This window comes from Oryctolagus cuniculus, chromosome 2 (genome assembly GCF_964237555.1).
Source record: "Oryctolagus cuniculus chromosome 2, mOryCun1.1, whole genome shotgun sequence".
Taxonomy (NCBI): domain Eukaryota; kingdom Metazoa; phylum Chordata; class Mammalia; order Lagomorpha; family Leporidae; genus Oryctolagus; species Oryctolagus cuniculus.
The window spans coordinates 10,710,645-10,737,665 of NC_091433.1; the positions used below are offsets into that span (position 1 = coordinate 10,710,645).

Sequence of the window (27,021 nt, forward strand, 5' to 3'; positions counted from 1 at the left end):
CAGCATAGCAGGAAGCACAGAACACACTGCTTCAGGGTTCTTAGCCATGTGCCTGCTCTCAACTAACTTAACAATAGCAGACATGAAATCATAATTAGAGGCAATAAATTGTATGGTGCTGATGATGCAAATGTAGTAAGACTTCAATTAGAAAGCTCAGAGGTCAAGATGTCGGAACTAGCCCCATCCCTCACAGTGTTCCTCAAAGTACGCTCCTTGGAGAACGTGCATCGCAATCACACCAGGTGCTTTGAAAAATGTGATCCTTAGACTTACTCTTGAAATCTGGTCCAGCACATTGCAGCAAGGCGTAGGTCTCTACACGAGATTCTTTCGTAGCTAAATTTTGCAAATTATGTCAATTACTACACTTCCAAAATCAAAACTGTTTTTTAAACTCAGTTAAGTTGTTTTGCAGAGTCCAAGGAAGTCACAGTATCATTTGTAAAACAGAATATGATATTCTAAATATAATAGCTAAAATCGAAAGATTAGTACAGAGATAGTATAGACTTTAGGAATAAACAGACCAGGGCTGAAATCTCTGAGCTTCAGTTTATGTGGCAAGGACATACTGATTATCTTAATGGGTCATTATGGAAACTGAAGACAATGTGTTTAGGTATAATACCAGAGTATAATGCATAATGACACAGAATGGCCATTCAATGAATTATAGGTGTCATTGTTATTAAACAGTTAACACTTATGAAATAGGATACTATACACTATAATAGAGTCTGGTATTGAGATTATTAGGGGCCAAAGGTTTCAAATTGATTTGGACAACTATAATTGCTTAGCACATTACTGCTGGAACTGGATTGTCTAGGTTCAAATCCCAGTTGATCCACCTTCTCAACTACTACCAGAAAGGTAGATCAGAATTTCTTTTGGCTCCTGGGAATGATACCTTTGCTAACATTGTTAAGCCATAAGCTTGTTCACTATTCTGGTAAATCAGCTATAACATGGAGTTAATACTACCTGTGTCATAGGATAGTAGTCTGGATTAAATGAAATTATACAGGTAGAGTTTACAACAGTAACTGGCACATGATTTTTTTAAGTGCCTTTTTAAAAATCTAATTATTTCTATTATTATTCAACAGAACTTATAAGAACAGTGTGCCAGAAACTACAGATTCTATATGTTCAATAGTGATCTGACCGTTCTGTCTACTGAGTTTGCCAAGTCTGTAGTCACATAACACTGACTTTTATGGTTGTTTATTCAGTTACCCTAGCTAGCATAATAACAAACAGACCAAAATGTAAAGCAGTATTCTAAAGATATTTTGGGGCATTAAACTACTTCTGCTCACAAAATGAGTCCCATCCAAGTACTAACCAGGCCCAACACTGCTTAGCTTCCAAGAACAGATGAGATCGGGTATGTTCAGGGGCAAAATGACTCTATGTAGTGTAGGTATGATTATTGTCCTAATTTTACGTACGAAAAAAAAACCCGGAAACTGAGAGGGTACATACTCTGCTAAAAGCAAGATTCAAACCTAGACAATCTAGCCCCACCCTCTATCTTTAAGGTACCATATAATACTATTTCTAGAGGCCTTAGAGTTATTTTTTAAATGTTCACTTTCCATCAATCCAATATTTAATAAGGTACGCAGTCCCCTTAAACACTGTGAGTCAGTCTCCTCTCTACTCATGCTAATACATACCTAGCTTATGCCCAACTTACCTCCAGCCTGAACTGCTCTTCCCTTTGCCTTTAGCCTCATTCCTAACCTTCTATGAAACCAACTGGTCGAAAATGTTTCTGAAACAGATCTTATAAATGACTCCATTATTTTTTGTTTTTGTTTTTAAAGATTTTATTTATTTATTTGAAAGGTAGATTATAGATGGAGAGAGGTCTTCCATCCACTGAATCACTCCCCAAATGGCTGAAATGTCCAGAGCTGGGCAGATCAGAAGTCACGAGCCAGGAGCTTCTTCCAGGTCTCCCACGAGGGTGCAGGGGTCCAAGCACTTGGGCCATTCCAACTGCTTTCCTGGGCCATAAGCAGGGAGCTGGATTGGAAGAGGACCAGCTGGGACATGAACCAGTGCTCCTACACAGTGCTCATATGGGATGCCTGTGCCACAGGCAGAGGCTTAGCCTGCTACATCCCAGCACAGGTCCCATGACTCCATTATTAAAAAAAAAAAAAATTAATGGCACTCCAATTTCTATCAGATGGGACTCTAATACTCTTCTGATTTTAAGGATTTATTTTATTTGAAAGTCATAGTTACACAGAGAGAGAAGGAGAGGAAGAGAGAGAGAGAGAGGGAGAGAGAAAGAGGTCTTCCATCTGCTGGTTCACTCCCCAATTGGCTGCAATGGCCGGAGCTGAGCTGATTTGAAGCCAGGAGCCAGGAGCTTCTTCTGGGTCTCCCACATGGGTGCAGGGGCCCAAGGACTTGGGCCATCTTCTACTGCTTTCCCAGACCATAACAGAGAGCTGGATCGGAAGAGTAGCAGCAGGGACTTGAACTGGCGTCCATAAGGGATGCCGGCACTGCAGGTGATGGCTTTACCCACTATGCCATAGTGCCGGCCCTGACTCTAATACTCTTATGTGTCATTCAATAAAGCACCTGGTTCAGTACATGACTTATAAAGTTGAATATATTGCTTATTTACATATATATACATATATACATATATATATATATATCTTTTTCCTCACCTGAGTAGACTCTTTCCAAAGGTAGGAAGGCTGTTTGCTCATCTTCATAGAACTCATAATTCCCAAGGCCCAAACAGCCCACAGGTATAAATGGGTTGCAACATTATCAACTCATGAATCTTAATGACTCCTTGTACCACCTTCAAGTTTAGAATCTCCAACTTCAACAAAATCCTTCCTACCCTTATTGTGAGAGCCTTCTGAGTCCTCAGGGATGTTTCTCACATGTTACAAAACAAAAACAAAACAACAAAAGAACTGTCTGAGATCATATGCCACATCCTCGGGCTGAAGGAAAGAAGTTGACTCACTTCCTTATGGCCACATCATGCAGAATTGCCTCAATTTCTTACTGATACACTTCTTTAAAAAAATCCCATTTCCAAACATTACAGGGAGAGTCAAGATGGTGGAATGGGGAGGGAGCTTACTGCTCTAGTCTAGCAGAAGATAGTTAAAAAAATAAAAAAGTGGAGAGAGTACAGTCACAGGGAAGAATTAGGGAGAAAATGGCAGAGCAAACTCCACACAAATTAGATGGACAATGTGGACCCACGTGGAGGGTGTGGACACACACAGCTCAGGACCCAGCAGCCGACAGCCTCAGCACCACTTCGGAGTGAGGTGAGACCAGACAGCAGTAGCCCTAGCCATTGGTGATAAAGCTGCAGGAAGAGCCTGGCAGGAATCCAGCTTGGAGCCCTGTACCTGCCAACATAGAGGGGGGAAAGGGGGCATGTTTCTCTCTCCCCAACCAGCTGGCACCAGCATACTGTACCTAGCCAAGAGAGGGCGGTGCCATTCTAGACATACGCAACAGCTGCGCCAGCTCATGTCTGAATGCCCAGCAGTGAGCTGAGAGGAGACACGAGTCTGGCTGTGAGCACTGACAGGGAGCTGGGAGCTCGTGACTGTGGGAGCCTTGTTTGCTGGAACTGTAAGGACACCGTGGCTGCGTGGGAGGGCACAGGGTATGGCTGGGCCGTTGGGCAGTCACTTGGGCAGCTCCACATGCTTAGGGTTCCCCGATTCCCTGGTGAGGACCACTGCTGCAGGATCCATGTTCACACCAAGGACTGCACGGATCCTTTGTGTGGTTCTGTGGCAGCGTGGATGAAAATTGTACCAACTGGGGCTAGCGCCCACGCCCAAGTTGGGCGTGGTAAATTTCCCCCTTTTTTTTTTTTTAAATCAGAGGGGAGGTTTGTTCAGCTCTGTCTTGGTCTCAAGCTCACCTCTTCTCCTCAAAGGAGACCAATGCCTGGGCGCCAGCCTCCCATATGGGTGCCGGTTTGAGACCCAGCTGCTCCACTTCCAATCCCTTTCCAGTTGCTCCACAATCCAATCCACTTCCATAGCTCTCTGCTGTGGCCTGGGAAAGCAGTAGAAGATGGCCCGAGTCCTTGGGCCCCTGCACCCACGTGGGAGACCCGAAAGAAGCTCTTGGCTCCTGGCTTTGAATTGGCTCAGCTCCGGCTGTTGCAGCCATTTGGGGAGTGAACCAGTGGATGGAAGACCTCTCTCTTTCTCTCTCTCTGCCTCCTACTCTCTGTAAATCTGCCTTTCAAGATTCAATGACTCTGAATAGCCCTTGTTTCAACTGTTGAAGAACAGGTTTTTTTCATACAATTCATTGAACTCTTTACTTAATATAGAGTTAATCGTATTTGTATAAAGTTAATTGAAATAGATCTTAGTAAAAAGTAAAAATGGGAACAGGAGAATGAAGAGGAAGAGCAGTGGGAGTGTGGATATGGTGGGAAGAATCACTATGTTCATAAAGTTGTAATTTTGAATAAAAGTTTTCTGGGGAAAAATAAACACAAAAAGAACATCACATTAAAAAAACATCATTTCCTTAACTTGTTCATGTAATGCAAATCTTTATTCAGATTTTATTTTGTTTTGTGTGTTTTTTTTTTAAAGATTTATTTATTCATTTGAAAGTCAGAGTTACACAGAGAGAGGAGAGGCAGAGAGAGAGAGTCTTCCATCCTATGGTTCACTCCCCAATTGGCCACAATGACTGGAGCTGTGCCGATCCAAAGACAGGAGCCAGGGGCTTTTTCCGGGTCTCCCACATGGGTGCAGAGGTCCAAAGGCTTGGGCCATCTTCTACTGCTATCCCAGGGCACAGCAGAGAGCTGGATTGGAAGTGGAGCAGCCGGGTCTCGAATTGGTACCCATATGGGATGCTGGCTCTTCAGGCCAGGGCATTAACCCACTGTGCCACAGCACCGGCCCCTCAGATTTTAAAAATAGGAATTAAAAAAAGTTGTTTCATGTTTGGTTTGAGGAAACTGCAACCTGTTAGTGAATATTAAGTATTTTTAATATTTATTAATTTCATTGAAATGCAGAGAGAGAAGGAGGGATGAGAAAGGGGGATGGAGAGAGAGAAGAGGAAAGGAAAGGGGAGGGGTGGGGAGGATGGTGACAAAGTTAAAGAATACCGTGAGAAAAGAACTCATATATTTTCTTCTAACATGTTTAGTTATAGTGTATGCACCTTTAAATCTCAACTAATTAATTAAAAACTGCAGAGCGACAGCTATTTTGAACATTTCTATAAAGGTCTTTATATGGACAAATATTTTCTTATCTCTTGGATAAAACAACTAGAAGCAGGATGGTTAGATCATATAAGTGGTAGATGTATGCTTCACTTTACAAGAAACTGCCACTATATTTTCCAAAGTGATGTTCTATTTTATAGTCTTTATATCTGCCAACATTCCTCCCTCCAAAATCTACCTTAATAATGATATAGCTATCCAGCTTTCTTTTGATTGGTGTTACTATCTTTTTTTTTTTCATGCTTTTAACCTATTTGAGTCCTCAGAATTGAAGTGTGTCTTACAGACAGTATACAATTGAGTACTGTTTTTTTTTTTTTTTTAATCCAGCCTAATACTCTCTAGCTTTTTCTGGGGTCTATATACATGTAAAAGCAGTGGTTTTAACTGGAGGCAGTTTTGCCCTCCAAGAAACACTTGGCAATGTCTGAAGTATCTTTTTTTTTCTTTTTATAATTCTCGAGAAAAGTGAAAAACCATTCTTAGCTTGTGGGCAGTAAAATAACATGTTGCAGGCTACTTTGCCAGCCCTGTATTTCTGGTGAGGAGAGTTAACTCTGTTTGACATTTCTTGTACAATCTGCTGGTTGAGTTCCCTCTGCTTTTGTCTGAAAAAGTATTTTGCTTTTGTTTCTCAAAGATGTCTTCTCTGGGCATGGGGCTTTAGTTTCACAAGATTTTTCCAACTACTTGAAATATGTTGCTTTACTGATTTCGCAAATAAATTGTCTCTTACAGGAAATCTGATACTATACTCACCTTTGTGACTTTACTTCCAAGTTATTTGGAAACAGTGCTCGTTTCTTTACAGTCTCTTTTTTATTGCTATTTATTTGAAAAGTTGAGTGAAGCGGAGAGAAAGAGCCACATCTTTCATCTGCTGGTTCACTCCCCTACAGCAACAGCCCAAGCTGAGCTAGGCCAAAGACTGGAGCCCAAAAGTGCATCCAGGTCTACATGTGGATGGCAGGGACTCGAGTTCTTGAGCCATCATGTGCTGCTTCACAGGATAAACATGAGCCGAAGGCTGGATTGAAAGTGGAACAGGAGGGCCAGTGCTGTGGCATAGCGGGTAAAGCCACTGCCTGTAGTGTCGGCGTTCCATATTGGCACTAGTTCAAGTCCTGGCTGCTCCACTTCCAATCCAGCTCTCTGCTATGGCCTGGGAAAGCAAAAGATTGGGCCCCTGCACCCATGTGGGAGATCTGGAAGAAGCTCCTGGCTCCTGGCTTCAGATTGGCAACGCTCCAGCCACTGTGGCCATTTGGGGAGTGAACCAGCAGATGGAAGACCTCTCTCTGCCTCTGCTTCTCTGTAACTCTGCCTTTCAAATAATAAAATAAATAGGCCGGTGCTGCAGCTCACTAGGCTAATCCTCCACCTGCGGCACCTGCACCCCGGGTTCTAGTCCGGGTCGGGGCGCCGGATTCTGTCCCAGTTGCCCCTCTTCCAGTCCAGCTCTCTGCTGTGGCCCGGGAGGGTAGTGGAGGATGGCCCAAGTGCTTGGGCCCTGCACCCGCATGGGAGACCAGGAGAAGCACCTGGCTCCTGGCCTTAGATTGGCGCAGCCTGCCAGCCACAACACACCGGCTTTAGTGGCCACTTGAGGGTTGAACCAACGGAAAAAGGAAGACTTCTCTCTGTCTCTCTCTCTCTCTCACTGTCTAACTCTGCCTGTCAAAAAAAAAATAAATAAATAAATAAAAATAAAATAAAAAATAATAAAATAAATAAATTTAAAAAAAAGTGGAATAGGAACTCAAGTCTAGGCACTTCAATATGGGATAAGGGCATCCTAAGTGGTCTCTTATTTGTCATTGATATTATCTGATTATAGTGTACCTATATTGTATATTGTACCTATATTATATTATAGTGTACCTATATCTGATTATAGTGAACCTTCCTGTAATTTTGTTTATGCTTCTGGTGCTTAAGGTTCATTGATCTTGCATCTGTGGATTTATAGTTTCCATCACATTTGGAAACTTTTGAGCTATTATTTTCAAATATTTCTTATGTTCTCTCCCTCATTGAAAGTCCTATTTTCCTGTTTATTGGCATCCTTAGTAACTTTTGATTGGAGAATGGACACTGTAAATTTCACCTTTGTCGGGGGGGGGGATAGGGTGGAGTGGATATTTTGTATTTCTATGAATTTTCTTTTTTTTTAAGATTTATTTATTTACTTATTTGAAAGTCAGAATTACACAGAGAAAGGAGAGGCAGAGAGAGAGAGAGAGGGAGGGAGGGAGGGAGGGAGGGAGAGAGAGAGAGAGGGGTCTTCCATCTGCTGGTTCACTCCCCAATTGGCCACAAGGGCCAGAGCTGAGCTGATCCGAAGCTAGGAGCCAGGAGCTTCTTCCAGGTCTCCCATGTGGGTGCAGGAGCCCAAGGACTTGGGCCATCTTGTATGGCTTTCCCAGGTCATAGCAGAGAGCTGGATTGGAAGAGGAGCAGCCGGGACTAGAACCGGTGCACATATGGAATGCTGGCGCTTCAGGCCAGGGTGTTAACCTGCTGCGCCAGGGCACCCTGTGATTTTTCTTGAATTTTTATCTGAACAGTTACTTAAAAGAATTTGATGCTTGCCTTAAACACTTGTTAGGCAAGACGGAACAGTGCCTACTCTAGAGATAATTATTCCCTACACCTGAGACAAGACCCTTCAACGGATACTACACAAAGTTCTATGAATGATGAGACTTTTCCGTCTGTCTTATGGGGACAGGCTTTACTCTCAGCCCTCCCTGAGCAGGACACAAGTATCTGTGATTCTGTTGGACTTCAGAAAGTTAACCGAGGGGTAGGAATTGTGGCACAGTGTGTTCAGCCAGTACTTTGGATGCCTGCAGCCCATTTGGAATGCAGGTTCATGTACCTGGCTTCAGCCTGGCTCAGATCTGGCTCTTGCAGCCAATAGGGTAGTGAAACAGCAGAGGAAAGATCTGTTTCTCCCTCTGTCACTCTGCCTTTCAAATGAAAAACAAATAAATCTCTTTTAAAAGTTCATGGAAAATACAACCAATGGATAACTTGAATTTTTCACGAAATTTTTGAAGCCCCTCCATGCTTTTGGTGATCCTTTCTTTGGTCTCAAGTCATTTCCTCATATTTATACACCAATTAGCACCTACCTGAGAACTCAGTGGAGGTTTGCTTTGGATCTCTAGAATTCCCCTTCTGTGCAGCTCTTTCCTCTCCAGCACTCCATGCTGCAAACTCCAGCTGCCGCGGTTCCCCAGGCTATCTCATGAATTTAGGGGTTCCACCAGGCTGCATATTTCTACCTACCTGTGCTGAGGCCTAGAATTCTCTCAAGGAGGTCACTGAGGCAGTTATAGAACTCATGATATTTCTGTCACTCAGGATTCATTGTCCTTCATTGGCTGAATTTTGATATATTCAAAAAATTGCTTTACATGTAATTTTGTTCATGTTTTACTGTTTCTGGCCATTATATCCTAGAAAAAAAATTTTGATACATTCAAGGAAAGTATCTGGATAGATTCATTATTTTTCCAAAACTCTTGATCAAAGCCTGAGTTATACTTGGTATATGAGGCATATGAAATAATATAGGTTACATCATAAATATTAAAGAACAATTATGGAACATTAAATGTATCATTCTTTTGGATGAATTAACTGTCCATTGCTATATAGAATGAATGCAGTACTGCTATTAGTACTTTCAATATTTAACCCAATTAAAAACAAAGAAATAGGGTTAGTAGTGTACTCTGAGGATTGCCTTTTGTACTCTCAGATCAGAATGAACTTATGAACAGACAGCACACACATCACTTTAAGTAAAATGTTCTCCACTTTTTATTTGCATTGTTTTTATTTGGGATGATTTCTCCATATTGCATTTAAATATTAGTGAATTATACATGATCATAACTTTTTTATTAAAATATATCATTCATGGACCTTTTATTTAAGTTATAAAACTTTCTATTTGCTGCCTCATTTTTATCATGTTGGAAAATGGTCAAGGTAATTGCTTGAAATGGTAATTTGTCATATACCCACAATCACTGTATTTGCAAATTCCCATCAGTTTAATAGGAGTCACAGAAAAAACTGTGAGCCTGCCACCACAGACTGCATTGCATGTCAAATAGTTAAAGCAACTGCAAGATTTCAGTGAAGGGTAACCAGGCTTGTAGATTTTTCCAAATCATTGACTTCATCTCTTCAATTATGTAAACTGCTGCAGAATACAAAGTCCCTCTGGTTTTCACTTCCTATATTTTGTTCCACAATTCCGTTTCCTCAAATTGATGTTAATTTATAGCTAATATTTATAAGACAATTATAAACTAGAAGTGGAAACAAAAGATACTAGTACAAAAACAAATGAGGTAGGGATGGGCGTTTGGCACAGACCTTAGAAGCAGCTTGGAACAACTGTAGCCTACACAGGAGAGCCTGGGTTTGAGTCCTGACTCTGCTTTTTCTGACTCTACCTTACTGCTGATGTGCTCCCTGGGAGGAAGCAAGTGAGGGCTGAAGGGCTTAGATCCCTGCCGCTCACGGGAGACTCAGATTGAGTTCCAGGCTCCTGGCTTCCCCTGGCCAGGCATTTGGGGACTGAACTAATGGATGGAAGGTCTGTCTCTTTCCCTCTCTGTTTCTCTCTGCCTTTTGTTTTTATAGTTTTATTTATTTTTATTTTTTTATTTTTTGACAGGCAGAGTGGACAGTGAGAGAGACAGAGAGAAAAGTCTTCCTTTGCCGTTGGTTCACCCTCCAATGGCCGCCGCCGCAGCCGGCGCACTGCGCTGATCCGATGGCAGGAGCCAGGTGCTTCTCCTGGTCTCCCATGGGGTGCAGGCCCCAAGTACTTGGGCCATCCTCCACTGCACTCCCTGGCCACAGCAGAGAGCTGGCCTGGAAGAGGGGCAACCAGGACAGAATCCGGCGCCCTGACTGGGACTAGAACCCGGTGTGCTGGAGCCGCAAGGCGGAGGATTAACCTAGTGAGCCGCGGCGCCGGCCTCTCTCTGCCTTTTTTAAAAAAGAAATGAGGTAAGTATCACATATAAAAATTTATGTAAAGCCAAATGTCCATCTAGTAATAAACATTTTCTTGTATTCTTCCCGTCCTGGATTTACCAGGCATCCGGCTTAAGTCCTATTTAAGCCTGCCACTAGCTATTTCCTTCAAACCCAAGTTTGAGTTCCCACACAGGTAGTGCATAAACAGAACTTGGAGTTGAGACTTTACTGTCCTAACTTTTCAATCACAAAATCTCCAATTGGAAAGGCAGAAATGCCATCCTCAGCACCTTGGAGTTTCTTCTGATAGACAGATAAAGGTATATGCCTCTAAGATAAAATTTTACTTGTATTACTAAATTAGTTTTTGGCCTTTGCCAAATATTTAACTCTCTGGGCCTTTCCCCAGCTGTAAAACCAGAGTTTAGAGAAGATATAATTACAGAAGAAAAACACTTATGAGAATTGTTATTGCTGTATAATCCTCAATCTATATAAAAGACTGTTCCAAAAATATTATTGAAGAGTCTCATCTCCTGAGATAATGAAATAGGATGTTTCTAAACTAACACATAAGAAGTATCTTGTCCCCAACACCCACAAAGTAGCCAAACCTATATCCAGTCAGGCATCCTGATTTTACTATCAGTTTTTAGGAAATATACGTAATGGAATATGTTGAATGAAATAGTATGAGGATGAAAACAGTCAAAATCAGAACATAAGAAATCCAACCAACTAAAGACCCAATCTCTACAACAAATAAAATGTCCAGGAAAACCAAAAAAGAACCTGTTATATATCAAGAGGCATAAGATATATCAATCAGATGGAAAGTACAGACATAGTTTGGCTTCTAATTCAAAGAAACAAGTATGAGAAAAGGTTTTGTTTAGAAAACTAGAAAAATCCAAATACTTGCTATTAGTGAAATGCTACAATATTAGGGATTTGTTTCAAAATCTGGCTGAGTAGGTTGGTACATCATGGAGGGTGTGTACATGTGGATGAGTGAGTGGTGGGGCATGGGAGAACAGAAACAAGATTGGCCAAATGTTGATAATAGTTGAACCTAAGGGCTGGGTTGTTGGGTTCATTATACGATTCTCTATTTTTGTATATATTTAAACACTTTAATAAATGAACTTAAAAAATTATGGCTTTCGATTCTATTGAGTTAATGTTCTAGTCTTTGTTGGAAAAACAAAATTCCTGAGCTAAAGACAAAATATTAAGAAAACAAAAAATTAAACAAAAATGTAGTCACTAACAGCTTACTATAATTACCTAATAAAAGACACATTCTTGGGGCTGGCATTGTAGCACAGTGGCTTAACCAGCATCCCATATGGACACCAGTTTGAATCCCACCTGCTCCACATCCAATTCAGCTCCCTGCTAATATGCCTGGGAAAGCAGCAGAGGACGGCTCAAGTCCTTGGGACCCTATACCCATGTGGGAGACCTGGAAGAAGCTCCTGGATCCTGGCTTTGGCATGGCCCAGCTCTGGCCATTATGGCCATTTGGGAAATGAACCAGTGGATTGAAGACCTCTCTATAATTCAACCTTTCAAATAAATAAATTTTTAAAGGGTTATTTATTTACTTGAAAGTCAGAGTTACACAGAGAGAAAGGAGAGGTAAAGAGAGAGAGAGTGAGAGAGAGAGAGAGGGAAAGAGAGAGAGAGAGAGGTCTTCCATCTTCTGGTTCACTCCCCCGATGGCCACAATGGCTGGAGCTGCGCTGATCTGAAGCCAGGAGCCAGGAGCTTCTTCCAGGTCTTCCACATGGGTGCACGGGGCCATCTTCTACTGCTTCCCCTGGGCACAGCAGAGAGCTGGATCAGAAGTGGAGCAGCCGGGACACAAACCAGCACTGAAGGCAATGGCTTTTCCTGCCAGGCCACAGCACCTGCCTCAATAAATTTTCTTTAAAAGATACATTGTTCATCATTTGAAAAAATAAGCTGCTGAAGTCTATGAAATGAATATACTATTATCAACCTCACATTTTTCACTTAAACCCCCAAATGAAGATACCCACAAAGCCCCAGACATATATTGCGAATGTCTTTTTAAAATATCCATGGGTGTGGTGTTTATTGTGTTGCCTTGAAAAGATTTTTGTTGTAATCTTTAAAGCAAAGCCCTTTCGTATCTTATATAATCTTTATCAGCTCTACTCCCCAAATGACAGGTTGAATACCAGGCACTCAAAGTCAAGTAATTATACACCATGTATCATTTAAAACAAAAATAAGTCCAGCTGCTATGATCAATATTCATTATAAAGCCATGATAATTAAGACAATGTAATGCTAGTCTAGAGTCAATAAAATAATTACAGCCTAGGACAGGAAAGAAAATCACACTGTATGCAAATTTGAGGTATGACAGGGCTGGAGCTTCGGGTCAGCTGAGAGGGAAAATAAGTGTTCAGTAAATGCTGCTGGGAACAACTTGTTATAAACGGGGGTGGGTGGAGTGGAATTACATACAGGCATCAAATCAAACAAGAAAATTCCCAGGTACATTAGGGATTCAAGCGTAAAAAGTAAAACATTCAGGAAATAAAAAAGACACTACCTGTTTTTACTCTGGAGGTTGGGAATAATTTCTTAAGACACAGAAGAGGACAGGCTGAAAAGAAAGGACAGAAACAGCATTCAGTACAGCAGTCAAGACACGGCTTGAGACGCCTGCGCCCTGTATCAGTGTGCCTGGCTTCAGGCCTCCACTGCGTCCAATTCTGGCTCTCTGATAATGTGCACCTGGGGAGGCAGCAGGTGATGGTCAGGCAGTGGGTCCCCGCCTCCACCTGGGAGACCTGGACTGAGTTCCTGGCTCCCAGCTTCATCCTGGCTGTTGCAGACATTTGCAGAATAAACCAGCACATAGAAGATCTCTCTGTTTCTACCCCCCTCACCCCCCACAACATACACACTCTGTTTTTGTCTCCTGCCCTTCAAATAAATAAAAGTAATAAAAAATTTTAAAGGAAAGAAAAAATAAGCCTAATTTCCCTGAAATTAACTCCAACACATTAGTAACAGGAAAAAAAATAGTGCAACAGGGAAGTGGAAAAAACATGTTAAGAGGTATTTGATAGACAAACAAGAAATATAGTCAACTCTAATTTTATCAGGCAAATACACTTAAAATGATAAGATTCCATTCTTTTCCCAACAGACCGGTCGATAATAACAAGTTTTGGCGAGGATGTAGAACAAGAACTCTGAGACACAGTGTCTCAGCTTGTTTCTGTTGTTATTAACACAATAAAACAGGCTGGGTAAGTTATAAAGAAAAAGAGGTTTATTTTGTCTCACAATTCTCGTCCAAGGCCAAGGGGCTATGTCTGGTGAGGACCTTCTTGGTGGCAGAGTCCCGAGAAAGGCAGGGCAGGGCAGAGCATCACACAGGGAGGGGCAGGGACCTAAGCAAACTTTTACAGCAGACCTACTCTTGAGAAATCGATTAACCCATTAATCAATTAATTCACTCAGGAGAGTGGAGCCCTCACTCTTACAGGACCCACCTCTTAATATCTCAAATGAGGATTAAATCTCAACATGGCTTTCAGAGGGAACAAACCATAGCACAAAACTAGTAGGATTATAAACTGACCCAGTTACTTTAGAAAAAACATCAGAATTACTTAAAGGTGGACATGTGCATAATCCTACCACCCAGCAATTTCACCTGTGCTAGTTGGCTAGAGTTGACATGACAAATACTATAGACCAGGTGGCTATTAAATAACAGTTCTGGACGCTACAAGTTCAGGTTAGTTTCTTCTGAGCCCCTACCCTTGGCTTGCCTACTGGAAGTGTCCTCACATGGCCATTCCTTTGTGCATGTGAATGTTCAGTGTCTCTGTGTATCCTCATCTCTTCTTATAAGGGCACCAGGCAGGTTAGATCAGCACCCCCACTTCATCATAACTTAACCATCTCCTTAAAGACCCTTTCTCCCAAACAGTCACACTCTGTGGTTAGAACTTCAGCACATAAATTTTGAGGGAAAACACTACCTCTCGGCATATTCATATTAGCTTGAGAAAGTTTATATATATTTAGAAACACTGGAAAAAATGAGTAATTCAAATGTGGTGTATTTCTAAAACAGAATACTATGCAGCAGAGAAAAAAGAACATAGTACATGTATTACAGTTACAGTGTTAAATAAAGTTATATAAACAAACAAAGTAATAAAAGCATACAGGCAATATACCTCCATTTATATTAAGAAGGGACCCATATCGCTTGCCTTAGAACTATAGTAAACTAAAGAGCAAAGTCATGGATAGCAAAATTCAGGACAGTGGCTTCACTGGGGAGGAAAAGGGAATACATTCAGAGACACAGGAGGCTTTAAAAGGAATCTTAGCATTCTACCGCTTAACTTGAAGTTGGGTATACTTTATGACTGTTCTGTGGTGCAATAAAAAAAGTATTGTTTCTTTGTCCTCTGCTCCCACAACCCCTGGAATCTTTCCAGCGCTTGCCTGTATGCTAAGGAAGCGACTCAGCTTCCGAGTGCAAGATGTCACTGGAAAAGCCAGCCCGGCGTTCCCAGCGCTGGCCCTTGGAGCGCACGCCTCCACCTCCGAGGCGGGCGGTCAGTCCTGCGCCCATCACGCCCACCTCGCGGCCCGCACGCGGCCGGTCACTTCCTGTGGACCGCAGCTGGATCCTCGGCGCAGCACGGCCCTGCGGTCTGCCCATCCCACCCAGCGGTGGAACCTGGGCGAAGGCGTGCTGAGGTCAGCCGGGCACAAGGGACCCTGCTCGGACTTGGCCGCTGACCCACCACCGTGCCGCGGTCAGCTCGTCACAGCACGAACCACAGATCCACGCGTCTGTACAGGATATGCAGCGCACACGGCTTTATGTGATAGACATGATGAAGCGCACGTCCATGTCAAAAACGAGCTGCTGACGCACTGGGTTAGCACCATCACTAAATACAACATGGTTCTGTGAGTGACCATGGCAAAATAAATAAGAGTTTAATTCTCTCTATAGTTCTTGTGCAAAACGTAAACGTTCCTTGGGAGCCTACTGACTGGTGTCAGCCTGCGCCAGGCAGGGCGCGGGACGCTTCCCGTGCCGCAGGCTCCTAAAGCGGCAGCAGCCGCCTCTCCACGGCCACGGCGCGGCGACCGAGCCCGGACGCGCCCCGCCGGCGCCCCGCTGCAGCGGGTCCGACCGCCCCAACATTCAACTGACTCCCGCGGGAGAGGCAGATACCGCGAGACTTGCACAAGCGCGCCCGAGAAGGCGGCGAGGCGGGTCCCCGGCCACGGCCGCGTTCCGCGCATGCGCAGAGGGCTGCCCTGGCCCTTTTCCCGCGGGCTGTGGGGTTTCTAAGGGGAGGCCGGAAGAGGAGTTGCGGAGGGTAGGTTTGGGGGGTGTCGTGGGCCGCGGCCCCGCTGCCGACACGTGAAGCTAGAGGCGCGGGGGTGGCCGAGTCGTGTCGGCTGGGCTGGAGGTGAGCAAGAAGAAAGCCAGCCTCTGGCGGGAGTGCACCTGAGTCCCGTTAAGCGAGACATTGCAGGATTTTATTTTATTTTATTTTATTCTATTCTATTCTATTCTATTCTATTCTATTCTATTCTATTCTATTCTATTCTATTCTATTCTATTCTATTCTATTGTATTCTATTCCATTCCATTCCATTCCATTCCATTCCATTCCATTCCATTTATTTTTTGCGAGGAGATGGGTTCTGATGTTGCTCAGGGGCCGAGTTGAGGCTGCTGGAGAGCGCAGCAGTCGGGTCGGCTCGGGGATACTTTAATGTGGGCTGAGGGTCAGGCCGAAGTCTTGGAGTCTCCTGCTCCTCATCTTGGAGCTGCTGATGAACCCAGCGTAATACTGATGAAGACTCTGCAACAAACGGCAGAACCAGAGCGGAGGGCCATTAGCTGAGTGTGACGGGCTGGCAGTGCCTTCCCGCAGGCGTTGAGCCCTGTCGATCCTTTGAAAGATAGACTACCTTAGACGGACAAAAGGGAGAGACGGAACTAGCATCCCTGTGTACCCACCACCCAACTGACGAGTAACTGACGGTGTGAGGTGGAAGTCCTGTGTCAGCGCCACCCCCGCCCCGTTCTGCCCTTGCCCACGGTGGCCACTTTCCCCAGCGTCTTTATGTGTGTGTTTACAGAACCACGTTTCTACCATTTCTTAGCTTTGCAGGCTGTTTATTTGAAAGAGTATCGTTGATGATCGCTGTATACTGTGCTGTTTGCATTATTTTAATGATTAGTCATGCGTATATCCTTTTGCAGCCAGTTTACTTAGTAAACGTTGTTTCTAAGACTCGCCAGTATTGTGTTATGAGATAGAAGAGCATTCCTTACTAGAACTTTTAACTATGGGAATTAGAGTCATAGTCGTTGTCTTCCATCTATAAAGGGCAACTGTGTGTCTGATTCAGAATGTTTCAAGGTTACCGTGCATTGCTCTCAAACGTTCTTATTCACTAGAAAGGTTTAGGTGCAGTTGTTTTTTTCCAGCAGTATAGTTCTGTTCAAATATGTTGGTGATGCACATCATGCTCTCACATCCAAAAGGCACCTGCCATAGACTCTTTAGTCCTGCTAATGTCCTTGGCAACCAGAGTACATAAAAATCTTTCAAGAAAAGCTTTGCCTCTTTCAGGCCAAGGTTGACTATTCGACACTTGTCATCTTTCAAACATTTAGCCAAGATTAATCCAGGGACTTCAACCAGTTTCCTCCCAGGTGCTCACCTTTTATTTTATTTTTATTTTTATTTTTTTATTTTTTAACAGGCAGAGTGGACAGTGAGAGAGAGAGACAGAGAGAAAGGTCTTCCTTTGCCGTTGGTTCACCCTCCAATGGCCGCCGCGGCCGGTGCGCTGCGGCCGGCGCACCGCGCTGATCCGATGGCAGGAGCCAGGAGCCAGGTGCTTTTCCTGGTCTCCCATGGGGTGCAGGGCCCAAGCACTTGGGCCATCCTCCACTGCACTCCCTGGCCACAGCAGAGAGCTGGCTTGGAAGAGGGGCAACCGGGACAGAATCCGGCGCCCCAACCGGGTCTAGAACCCGGTGTGCCGGCGCCGCTAGGCGGAGGATTAGCCTAGTGAGCTGCGGTGCCGGCCCCAGGTGCCCACCTTTTAAAGTATAGCTAGGTATCATATTCAGTGGTTCTGTAGCTACTCAACCATAGTTAAAACATTTATTACTTTGACTTCCTCAAAGAAATCTTGGTCTCCCTCATTTGTAGTAAAAAAAAAAAATAACCTTTTGGGGAACACAGAGGACAAAACTATACAACTTTGTAACCAGAGCAGGAGTACAAAATAATGGTTTTAATGTACCCAGTATTTGTTCCAGTTGGGCATGGTAAGACATGCAGAAGTGAAAATGAGTATCATGAAGAAAGGAGTATTTATATCTGCAGATTCCTAAAAACAATGCAGGGCGCCCTGTACCATGCTGGGATTCCACACTGGGAAGCACCAGGGGTTAGTAGTTTGATGAAGCACAATAGAACTGCAAGAAAAGTTTAGTTTCATGGGAAAGAATGGGCAAAGCTTAGTTAAGCAAGTTCAGTATTGACTAGTTGAAACAATTTCAGAGGGCTTTGGGCATAAGAGCTGTCCCTGGTTGCCTGGTACCTGACCCTGCAGTGATTAGAACTGGGCATTATTAGCCGGCTTGTAAGAACTCACTGGTGAAATCTGAAGTTACTAGATGCCAACCCTTGGGAAAGCAATACCTTCCCAGTCAGCAAGGCCTCACCCAGAAATCAGAGCATTGAGAGTATAGAAAATAAGAAAAGTGGTTAATGTAAAAAACCCTAATAAAAGTGTTAACACACTAAATATGTGTTGAATTCCTAATAAATAAAATTTTCCTCTCCCCAAAAAGTGAGATTACTTGTGGAAAAGTAGCAGTTGTTACTGTTGTGTTGGTGGCAATAAGGAAGGAAACTGTTGTGTTGGTAGCAATAAGACTCAAATACACTAAAATTGAAGAGAGCAATGCAGTAAGCACACAAGGTTAAGCTTGCCTAGCTGTACTTGTCCGTGGCTTGCAGTTTTCAGCTTGTGAAGGTACTTTGCAACTCCTGGTACCAAATTCCAGATTACATACACCATTATTTACCAGTCTTTTCCTTTTTTAATGTTTTTATTTGAGAAGGAGGGAGACAACTTGTGTCTGCTAGTTCTCTCCCCAAAATGCCTGCAAAGGCTGGGGCTAAGTTGTGGTCACAGTCTGGAACCTACCACCACCTCCTAGGTTCTGTCTTGCAGGAAACTGGATCCAGGAGTTGGAACCAGGAATCAAACCCATGTACTTCAGGCATCTTAACTACTGGGCTCCTATTTACCAATTTTAATTAAGATGATTTGCCTTACATAAATAGGCTTAAGCCTGTGTTAAGATAGTGAGAAGACCAATAGGTCTTTTGTTTCCCCATGCATGATCTTGGGTATCATAAAGGTCTTCAGCCAGCAATAACATTACTCTATATTATGATGCCTTAATATATCTCTGGTCTTATTCATGGGTCAAGGATATAGTGCAAGAAAGTTCTATAAAAATATAACATCAGTTCCAACCAGATAGTTCACCTAGCCATGAATAACCTCATTGGATGCTCACTAGATCAGATCATAACTGGCATTCTTAAAAATTCTTCCCATCAAAAAATATCAGGAGTAAAAAATCTAAGAAATTTTCCAACCACTTCAAGAAGTTCCTGTACGAGCCAACAGTCTGTCAGATCAGCTAGTTTGTGTCATCATCAACTAGACACTCAAATCACCAGCTCATCAGTGGGCACAAGATGTCTCTTTGTCAATGTTCTTCACATTACATGTATGACCCATTAGTGAGCCATGGACTCAGTTCTAAGAGTTATAATGAGCATTTTTTGAAACAATATCAGCCGGCGCCGCAGCTCACTAGGCTAATCCTCTGCCTTGCGGCGCCGGCACACTGGGTTCTAGTCCCAGTCGGGGCACCGGATTCTGTCCCGGTTGCCCCTCTTCCAGGCCAGCTCTCTGCTGTGGCCAGGGAGTGCAGTGGAGGATGGCCCAAGTGCTTGGGCCCTGCACCCCATGGGAGACCAGGAGAAGCACCTGGCTCCTGCCATCGGATCAGCGCGGTGCGCTGGCCGTGGAGGCCATTAGAGGGTGAACCAATGACAAAAGGAAGACCTTTCTCTCTGTCTCTCTCTCTCACTGTCCACTCTGCCTGTCAAAATAAATAAATAAATAAAAAAGATACGATGAATAGAATATGTATTGGCTAAGAAGTTATTTTCAGTCATTTGCTCAGTGGTATCTTATCTGGTTTTTATAAAAAAAGAATGTTTTACAGCCTATTTTTATAGTAACATGATTTGCAACTCAATGTGAAGTCTGAAATATTCAACTGAAATTCAGTTGTAAATTTTGAGTTCATTTTTTGGAAAAATGCTATCTGGAGTGTATATACATTTGAGTTAGTAGCATTATAACATTTTAAGCAAAATGGAACAAGTTGCCATTAAAATGGATCATTTCTTTATGAAAAGAAAGAAGTAATGAAGTGAAAAACACACAGGAGCTTGTTCAAGTTCAGCTCTTGGATCTGGAAATGTGAAGTGACAATACTGAGAAAAGTAGTGACCATAATCTGCTAACTTCAGCTTCGGTGGACCACATTTCAAAAAGAAAGAAGTAAGTGCAAGATGTTATAATGAAGGTTACTTAAAATATGGCTTCATCAAATGTGAAAAACCCAATGAAAATGACAGACTACAGTGTGTTCTTTGTAATAATGATATTCTTGCAAATGAAAGCTTGAAGCCTTCAAAATTAAAGACTTTAGAAACTCAGTATGCTGAACTTACTGATAAGCCTCTTGAATATTTTCAAAGAAAGAAAAATAGTAGAAAATTGTCAACACACCTTGTTAGTTGTTCTGTTAGTGGGAAAGCGTCGCTGTCATTTAGCTGCTTATCGTGTGGCCCAAGAGAGAGTGGTTCACACTGCTGCTAAAAAAATCATTCTACCAGCATGTTTGGGTATGGTGCATACAATGCTTGATGATAAATCAGCTGATAAAGTAAAAACTATCTCTACTGATGACACAATGTCTCTTCACATTTCTGCTATTGCAGAACATTTAGAGACAATGCTTGTTTCTTGCTTACAGTCTGGCATAGATTATGCAATCCAGCTTGATGGAAGCACTGGTTTTAGAGGATGCACGACTCTTAGTTTATGTCAGATATTCACGGCAAGATGGTTTTTGTGGAGGATTTTTTGCGTTTCTTTCATTTAACTTCTCATGTGAGTGCATAAGATATTTTTACAGAGTTAGAAAAGTGCATTGTTCATCAATATAAATTAAACCGGAAAAACCATAAAGGAATTACAGGTGGTACAACAGCAAGCATAACTGGAAAACAAGGCAGAATAATTAAAAAATTACTAGAAGTTACTAATGATACAGTGTGGAATCATTGCTTTATGCATTGTGAAGCTTTAGCATCCAGAGAAATCCACAGAACCTTATGGGATATTAAAAAATGAAGTACAAGTTGTTATTTATTAATGGAAGTTCACTGACTAGCCGACTTCTTCAGACAGTTTGCTCAGAGATTGAGACTAGTCATACTCATTTACTGTACCATACCAAAGTTCATTGGTCGTCTCAAGGGAAAATACTAAGCAAGGTTTATGAACTCAGGAATGAGATTCATGTTTTTCTCAATGGAAAAAAAAATCTCATTTCACAAGTGTTTTTGAAGATGATATTTGGGTAATGAAATTGGCATATTTAACTGATATTTTTGGCATTCTTTATGAGCTAAGTTTAAAATTACAGAGGAAAAACAGTGATATATTTAAACATGCTGAATGTATCAAAGGATTCCAAAAGATATTGTTGTTATGACAAGCAAGACTTGAAAATAATCAGCCTAGTTACTACATGTTCCCAAAATTTTACAACATATTGAAGAAAATATTATTAATTAAAATATTTTGAAAGATCAGAAATACTGTTGCATCTCACTTCTCTATCTCAAACTTCTTTCTTTTCAGAAGAGAGATTTGAGACAGGGAAGACAGTTGAGTAAAAATCCACTTGCTTTGTGAAACCCTGAATCAGTAATCGAGTTAAACTTGGTGCTTGAAAAAGAGAATGAATTACTACAGCTCAGTTCTTCATATTCAGCATTTTGGATTTCATGTCAGCATTTTGGATTAAGATAAGACTTTCCTTTGCTAAGTAGAAAGAGTGTCCTGCTGTTACTGCATTCACATCAACTAGTTTGTGTGAACTAGGGTTTTCCATTTTAACTAAGTTAAGAACGAAGGAAAGAAATGGGTTGAATGGTGCAGCAGGTGTGCGAGTAGCATTATCTTCCTGTGTTCCAGACTGGAATGAACTTATAAACAGGCAAGCACACCCATCTCACTAAATAAGCCCTACCTAGTTTGTGTATTACTTATTTTATACTATTTTTTCTGTTGTATTTAAATGTTAATGTTGTATGTGATACCTTTTATGCTTTGATTTTTATATTTAAATATTAATAAAACCATAATGTGATTTTATGCTCATTGAACAAAAATTTATGAACCTCTGTTAAAGTCCAGGAACTATCCTAGAGACATTTGGGATACAAAAGTGAACAAAACAGAGACCATTCCGCAGTGGGACCTATGTCCTGGCAGGGAGAGGTGGATGATAGATCTTATAAGCTTTATAATATTTGTAAGATACATCCCAGAGAAAGAGTAGTGAGGAGGCAGGGCAGGACAGTACTGGGGACCAAATCTTGAAGGGCTCCGTAGTCCACTCTCAGGCCTCTTTTTGTCATTACATAGAGAGCAATTCAAGGAGTTAAGCAGAGAAGAGGATCTAAATTAGGTTTTAAAAGACCCACTATAGCTATTATTTTAAATCTTAAAATGACTAATTTAAATGTTGCATCTCTAAAGAGGTCTTTCCTAACCCTCTTAGGGTGTGTCCTCTACTATTATTCCTTTTATTTCATTTGTTTTCTCTGGAGTATATCATTTATAATAATTAAATTGGATTACTAACTCTTATTACTCTGCCACCTGGGCTAACTGCTCCCTTGCAGCAGAGATGGTGCGTAATACCTAGTAAGTGAGCATTCCGTGTATAGTTGAGCCATCCAGTATCCAGTGATTGGTGATACCTAACACCTGTCAATTATGGCCATATTCCCAGGAATAATTATTAAATGTGTGGCAAATTGCTTTGCCTTTTTTACTTTATACAAGCTAATTTTGTCGGGTAACCTCTGTGAGCTTCCCACAAATGGCACTACTTAATGTTGCTTCCTCATAGTGTTGCAGCTGATGAAGCAACTTGTATTGTATAATGCATCTTTCTCAAACGAATTTCAACTTCTGTTTCTTTGGAAACTCCCTAACCCTACAAGGTGATTTTTATTTATTTTTTATTATTTTTTTAAAAGATTTATTTATTTATTTGAAAGTCAGAGTTACACAGAGGGAAGAGAGGTAGAGAGAGAGAGAGAGAGAGAGAGAGAGAGTCTTCCATCCTATGGTTCACCCCCCAATTGGCCACAATGACTGGAGCTGTGCCAATCTGAAGCTGGAAACCGGGAGCTTCTTCTGGGTCTCCCACTTGGGTGCAGGGGCCCAAGGACTTGGGCCATCTTGTACTACTTTCTCAGGCCATAGCAGAGAGCTAGATTGGAAATGGAGCATCTGGGACTCGAACCGGCACGCATATGGGATGCTGGCACTGCAGGCAGTGGCTTCACCAGCTACGCCACAGCGCTGGCCCCAGTGATTTTTATTTTTATTGTGGTCTTTAGTGGCAGTTCTTTGCCATCTGCTATCACGCCTGGCCTACTGTAATATTTATTTTTCAGATTTTCTATTCTATTGAAAGTAAGGTTCCCCCCATTTGATGTTTGAAATAAAGTGTAGGAGAACAGTTTTCTGTAAATAGCTCACACTTGTATATAATTCAGATCCTGAATAAAGGTATTTCCATCCAAGTTAAGAAAAATGTCTGTGTAAGGAAATATTCCAGTTAGTGAAGCTGGAGACATCTTCCATACAGGCTTCCAGGGAGAGTAAAGGCTCTCTTTTCTTTCCTCCTCAGAGACATGCTTACACTGCAGGAGCAGAGTGGTCTCCTTTTGGAGGACAACACGGGTCAGTATGCCGGCAGCCCCAGAGAAACCCAGAGTCTCCTAAAATTTGGAGCTCTTCTTCTCTGGTGCAACCCACTGCGTGCAAACTCTTTTTGCCTCACGTGGGAATTGGAACATGAGGAACTGATACACAGTGCTGCTTTGGCTACTTCTTTCTATGTAAGTGAAAAATTGAGTTTCTGACCCAGATGTTTTGTGACAATATATTATATTGACAATATTGACAGTTGACTATATATATATATTCTGGAAAATATCTGTAACATGTGAGGTAACATGACTTTCAGGGATTAGGATGTAGACATCTTGGGTGGGTAGGGGTGATGTTCAGCCTCTGGCCCTCAAAGACTCCCATCCATCCCACCTAAAATTCATTCACCCAAGGTCCCTCAAAGTCTCAGTCCTTTAGAGTATCAAGTCTCATCAAGTCAAAAGCCTCCTATCTAGTATTTAAATCATCTAAGTTGTGTAAGAGTGCAGCCCTGGTTATATTCCATTTGGGGAAAAATTATCTGTGAACCTGTGACACTAGAAAGCAAGGTCTGTGTTCCAGAGCAGTAGAGGCTCTCAGCCTGTTTCCTGCCTGTAGAGTTTTAGGAGCCTGATAGCCTTCCATTTCATGTCTCTCTCGCTCTCGCTCTCTCTTGCTCTCTGGCTCTCTCCTTCTCTCTCTGGCTCTCTCACTCTCACTCTCCCACTCTTATTCCATATAGTTTTTCTGGTGGTAGCTTCCCAAAAACTTTGTGGGACCATTAGAAAATATGCTTGGTGGGGCTGATGTGACAGCAGGTTGAGCTGCCGCTTGTTATGCTGGCATCCCATATTGGAGCACCGATTTGAGTCCTGGAGGCTCTGCTTTTGATCCAGCTCCCTTCTAGTGTGCCTGGGAAAGTAGTAAAGGGTGGTTCAAGTGTTTGGACCCCAGCTACCCGTATGGGAGGCCTGCATGGTGCTCCTGGCTTTGGGCAGGCCCAACCCCAACTATTGTGACTATTTTGGGAGCCACCAGATGGAGATCTCTCTCTCTCTCTCTTTATCTCTCTCTCTCTCACTCACTCTGCCTTTTAAATAAATACATAAATTGTTTAAAAAACAAAAGTGGCCGGCGCTGTGGCTCACTAGGCTAATCCTCCGCCTTGCGGCGCCGGCACACCGGGTTCTAGTCCCGGTCGGGGCGCCGGATTCTGTCCCGGTTGCCCCTCTTCCAGGCCAGCCCTCTGCTGTGGCCAGGGAGTGCAGTGGAGGATGGCCCAAGTGCTTGGGCCCTGCACCCCATGGGAGACCAGGATAAGTACCTGGCTTCTGCCATCGGATCAGTGCGGTGCGCCAGCCGCAGCGTGCTGGCCATGGCGGCCATTGGAGGGTGAACCAACGGCAAAAGGAAGACCTTTCTCTCTGTCTCTCTCTCACTGTCCACTCTGCCTGTCAAAAAATAAAAAAATAAAAAATAAAAAACAAAAGTTGCTCCTCCACGGATCTTTCACAGATGAGGGAATAGTCTCATCTCTGCTCTGGCTTATGTTTAGATGGCTAAGGGGACCCATGAATCACATACCTCTCCAAAGCACCCTATGTGTATTGAGTATTCTAAAATTTTCTGTTTCTCATGCACCAGGAAAAGCCTGTCTACATTTAAAAGTAGTTAGCATTTTTACATTTTACAACATTTAAAACAACAGCAAAATCTGTAAAAGATGCATGTCTAGCTGCATTGTTGGCTTTCCTCACAGTAGATTTTTGGCAATCTAAAGAAGCTGACAGTTTCATAAATCATAAAATTCTTTTTCCATTTTGCAATAATTATCTGTATATCTATTTCACATTTTAAAAAAAGCAACAAGAGGGCCAGCACTATGGCACATTGGGTTAACACCCTGGCCTGAAGCGCCAGCATCCCATATAGGTGCCCGTTCTAGTCCCCACTGCTCCTCTTCCAATCCAGCTCTCTGCTATGGCCTGGGAAAGCCATACAAGATGGCCCAAGTCCTTGGGCCCCTGCACCCACGTGGGAAACCGGAGGAAGCTCCTGGCTCCTGCCTTTAGATCAGCGCAGCTATGGCCATTGCAGCCATTTGGGGAGTGAACCATCGGACGGAAGATCTTTCTCTCTCTCTCTCTGCCTCTCCTTCTCTCTGTGTAACTCTAACTTTCATATAAAAATAAATAAATCTTAAAAAAAAAAAGCAACAAGAAGAAAGTATGTCACTCCTTCAATATTTTGCTTGGAAATCTTAAACATACAGTCTTTTCCCTTTACCCACGGTTATACTATCCATGGTTTTAGCTACCTGTGGTCAACTGCAGTCTGAAAACATTAAATGAAGGGTGGGTATTTAGTTAAGAGCTAATTAGAATGCCCATGTCTCATATCAGGGTTCTTGGGTTGGATTTCCGGCTCTGCTTCTGATCCCAGGTTCCTGCTAATGCATACCTTGGAAGGCAGCAGTAATGGCTCAAGGGATTGGATTCCTGTCACTCATACCAGAGACCTGGATCCCACCTTTGGCCTTGTCTCGGGGCTGTGGTGTACATTTAGGAGATGGCCTAGCAGATGGGAGCTCTGTTTCTTTCAACTTCTTTTTTTTTTTTTTAAGGTTTATTTATTTATTTGAAAAGGCAGAGTTACAGAGAGAGGCAGAGGCAGAGAGAGAGAAAGGGAGAAAGAGGTCTTCCATTTGGTGGTTCACTCCCCAGTTGTCCACAACGGCCAGAGCTGCACAGATCTGAAGCCAGGAGCCAGGAGCTTCTTCTGGGTCTCCCACATGGGTGCAGGGGCCCAAGGACTGGGGCCATTTTGTACTGCTTTCCCAGGCAATAGCAGAGACTTGGATTGGAAGTAGAGCAGCCAGGATTCGAACCAACGCCCTTATAGAATGCCAGCACTGCAGGAGGCAGCTTTACCCGCTATACCCCAGCACTGGCTCCTCTGTCAATTTTTTTTAATGAAAAGAATATTAAGTAAAAAATTCCAGAAATAAACAATTCATACATTTTAAATAACTTTTATTATACTATATTATAATTTTGTTTTATTTTTTATTTTTTGACAGGCAGAATGGACAGTGAGAGAGACAGAGAAAGGTCTTCCTTTGCCGTTGGTTCACCCTCCAATGGCCGCCGCGGCCAGTGTGCTGCGGCCAGCTCACCGCACTGATCCGATGGCAGGAGCCAGGTGCTTCTCCTGGTCTCCCATGGGGTGCAGGGCCCAAGTACTTGGGCCATCCTCCACTGCACTCCCTGGCCACAGCAGAGAGCTGGCCTGGAAGAGGAACAACCGGGACAGAATCTGGTGCCCCGACCGGGACTAGAACCCGGTGTGCCAGCGCCGCAAGGCAGAGGATTAGCCTAGTGAGCCGCGGCGCGGGTGTTAATTTATTTTCGTAGTGTTCATCTTTTACTGTATCTAATATATAATTAAACTTTATCATAGATATGTATATACAGGGGAAAATAGTGTGTATATAGGGTTCAGTAGTTATCTGGTTTCAGGCTATCACAGGATCTTTGGAATCCAAGGATGACAAGACACTGCTAGCTGATTGC

General features: G+C 42.8%; 2 long non-coding RNA genes across 2 annotated transcripts; one reads left to right on the plus strand and one right to left on the minus strand.

Annotated features, from left to right (window-relative positions):
• Window positions 1-2,220: 2,220 nt before the first annotated feature.
• LOC138848776 (uncharacterized) lies at window positions 2,221-2,911 on the minus strand. Its single transcript, XR_011386840.1, has 2 exons — window positions 2,700-2,911; window positions 2,221-2,471 (listed from the first exon to the last, which is right to left on the minus strand). It is a non-coding gene; the product is annotated as an uncharacterized lncRNA (long non-coding RNA).
• Window positions 2,912-15,614: 12,703 nt separating this feature from the next.
• LOC127486370 (uncharacterized) lies at window positions 15,615-23,637 on the plus strand. Its single transcript, XR_011386841.1, has 3 exons — window positions 15,615-15,777; window positions 19,843-19,987; window positions 23,427-23,637. It is a non-coding gene; the product is annotated as an uncharacterized lncRNA (long non-coding RNA).
• Window positions 23,638-27,021: the final 3,384 nt, after the last annotated feature.